The following is a 3,782-nucleotide window of genomic DNA, read 5'->3' on the forward strand; positions in this document are numbered from 1 at the left end:
CACTATGAAGTGGCAAGTCCGAAAATGCCGTAGATTTCGAGAAATCAATCTCATTGTGCGAATAGCCAGTGGCGGGGTTTCACAGTACAAGTCAATTAGTGTAGGACTGTTTTGGTCCTGATTTTCTGGGAATTTCCTTTTCCAGATGGAACACCGGGAAACCGTAGGAGGAACTAGCATATAGAATCGTGAGGTTGAATGAGCTGTTATCTGGAGGGCAGAAATGCAATAAATGTATGTGCAATGCTCTACTGATATATGTGGGCTTAGTGCATATCAGATAAACTTAACTATTTACGTCCAAGCGTCGTAATGCATGGATCGTGGCATCTCACCCGGGGGTGGCTTATTGTGAGATTTGGAGCGGTAGACCCCAATGTCCAAGTAATGGGAGATCCACCTTGAGGGTAACTCAAGGTGAACATCAAAAGATACCAAAGATGTCGGGATATTTAGACCATGGCGTGATTTAAGCCGTCCGACTGACCGACGTATAGAACTTCAACTGCCCATGGACGCTGAAAACCCCTAACGGAGTGTAGTGGAATTTGTGTGCGGGATTCAAGATGACCACATGTACGGTCGGTCAATTCAAGCGATCCAGATGACACAAGGAATAGTGGAGCTCGAGCAGGCCAACGTCAAAATACACCAATCTTTTGGGTGAGGATAAGGAGCCAGAAGCATTACGGATACCCAAAAAGACATTGCGGGATAGGACCCTAGGCGATTCAGCTTCCTAAACCGTTAAGGTTAACCGGACCAGAAATAAAGCAGGGACATTCAAAGGCGCATCAAGCAAAACCTCTACTAAGACAAATAAGGACGCTGCGAACCAGAATCGAAGCTGCAGCACAGGAGCAACAATTTCTAGCAATGAGCACCTCGATGTTTAAACATGGAAATCACGTCACTGATTTAGTAATCTCATTCAAAGTGGTTAAACACAAAAACTGTCTTGTGCTTCTGCATTTGGTCCGACTTGAACGTGTCACATGGGGAGAGATAGCTTTCACAAAATAAATTCACAACGGATGAGTGGTATTTCTATTCTTCATTAGCGCAATGTGGAGTTAAATTTTGCGCCGTGGGCTCAATGCCTCGATAGCAAACCAGTTGAAGTACCTTCGGAATAAGCACCTTGATGAATCTACTGGTGCATCATCAGGGGAGGAGTCTCTCCACCCATAACACCTCAAATGATGAATAAGCTAAAAGGGAAATATTTTGACTCTTCATGGTAGCTAAATACATCTTTGTACAGTGAGTCGATCCATTTCCTACAGCATCTTTCAAGCTGGCAACATGGTATTGAAAGCCTAAACATTTCCTAGATGAACAAAACAACCGTCAATTCAACTTTGAATATTTTCTTGGCTGAGGTCTAACAGAAGACCAGAAGGAGGAATAAAAATACACGTTTGCTCAGTGCAAATTCCAGCACGTTGACCCACACTGAGTTATAGACCAAAACGTTCGAGTTCCGGTTATTTTCCGCAAAATACCGGTCTTATGACCATAGGTCTGTCAGCGGCACTTTACTCCTCTGCCGGGAACATTTCCGAATTCCTAAGCGCCTAGCCGGTCATGAAAGTCGAACATAACACTTGCTAACCAGTAATGTATCACTTCAGCCAAATAGAAATCTTCAAGGTTAGTTCTGTCATCTGCCACCATCATCGGCCACTTACGTGGAGCACTGTCATGGGGAAGAATATAAAAGGGAACGTTGGAACTCCTACATTCGAAAGCTTGCCAGTAATAGTCCCAGTGATACAATAAAATCCCGGGTGAGTATATGAAATTTTGGTATGGCGACAAACGTGTAAGGGCCAGCAGCTGAAGAAAGAACTAACATAATGAATGTTCTTTAAGGCACATTGAACGCCATCATGGTCAACACTTACAAATCAGGCGCGAAGTGTTAGCCATTCTGGGTTGAAAATGAAAGTGATTGACGAGAATGTCTACTCAGCGCCATGTACCACGCATGAGTGTTGTAAGTATATGGGCAGCAAAAATGTTGAGGGAACTCACGTCGTTCAATGAGGCCTTAGGAAGTCCCAGTATAAGATCGGCTTTTGACAAATGAGGGAGCAGCTCCTTTCATATGGAAAAAGTGATCGGTTGGTAGGTCCAAACTTCAACACCACAATCGATAGAAACTAGGGTCGAAATGATGGCAAGGAAGCAATAATCATTACCATGTTTCTGCATCTTTTCAATTCACACACTCGTCCTACGCACGTCTGAGGTGCTCTTCGGCTATCATTTCTGCTGTGAGATTCTGGGTGGCCATAGGGTTAGGAATTTCCAGAAACGTCGACCGAGCGCATCCAAGCAGCCGCATAAAGTTCGCCAGTTCATTTGCAACCCGGTTACCATCAGCCCACTGGGTATCATGTGTAATCTACTGCAGAATATGCACTGAAAGCTCTTTGGTTGCTCACAGTATTCACAGTAACAAACAGAAAACAACAGTGCTCTTCCATTGATTTCATGAATTAAAGTTGTCTCATGGTCCACTGTTAGGTATAATCCTTTCTTCTTGTAACGACACAGGATTTAACGACATGTTCAGGCAGACTAGAAAGTGCCTGGTACAACCAAGAAGTTTGCTGGGCTGAGCTGCTTATCGGAACTAGGCCCTGGTAGTAGCACTTAGGATGGACTCCTTGCACCATTTGTTGGTACTGATGAAAATAACGAAGTTGAGGACCATGCATTTTCACTGGGTCTTTATGCATGACTTATTTAATAGTAAGGGGCAATTTTGCATTATATTATTCCGGTCAGGTTTACCATTTTTTGAAAACCGGGTCAAGATCAGAAGCAGTGTTTATTCTATCTCATTTCTCCTCATCCATTATTTTGTCATTGCGCAGGTTGAGCTGTTCCAAGTTAAATACAACCCATTCCTTCATTCTCATGAACAAACCCTTCTCACGTTAGCTGAGATTCAGTGGTTGTGTATGCCAATTTAACCCCAGAAACATGTCATCATTATATAAAAAGTAGCTATATAGAAGAGGCCCTCCCTCATTTGCGCACCTATTTTAAGATACGACTATTGGATGTGTATGTAGATTGCGATGTGGCGACCGAGGGACCTAAAAGACACAGAAAGTTGCAAGCCGTAAACTGCCTTGGAATAAATTGCTAATATGTTACATCTCCCGTCACATCTCTGATTTCATTTTCGTGGGTGCCTTATCGCACTCTGCAAAATGTGGCTCCTTGTTGAGTCCCTGATTCGGAAGCATCCGCTATCACGTTCGTGGTTCTTTAAGTAGTGGTGCTCAAATGCCATAAAATATTGGTCACACCAACAAAAGATACAGGGATCGAAATTAACCACATACGCTTGAGTATTTAAGCGCTTGAATTATTTTGTTGCTCAGTAAAGCAATTATTTTTCGATCTATTGGACTGCCAGAGCATTATGCCCAATGACCAAACGTTTATGCGTCTGCTCCTTAAGATTTTCTGTTCATTCTGCTCAAAACTTACATCGGAATGCATAATATTTCTTGTTGGTAGTGTGACATCTCAGCGGATCAGTTTTTAAAATTATCAGGAAGGTCAGATTCTGAAAGCAACCGCAGGACTTCTGAAACCTACGGAGACCCTAAAGCTCCACCAAGATATCAATGGGGAAGCCGGAAATCGTTCAAGCCAATTAAACGTTCGGTGAGATCAGCAAAGCCTAGATCGATTAAAGTACATTTCAAAATAGGGCGAAGTCCCTCGTAAGTGTTGCCCTTGCGCGTACTAGCCTGTGC

Source organism: Opisthorchis viverrini (assembly GCF_000715545.1).
Source record: "Opisthorchis viverrini unplaced genomic scaffold opera_v5_45, whole genome shotgun sequence".
Taxonomy (NCBI): domain Eukaryota; kingdom Metazoa; phylum Platyhelminthes; class Trematoda; order Opisthorchiida; family Opisthorchiidae; genus Opisthorchis; species Opisthorchis viverrini.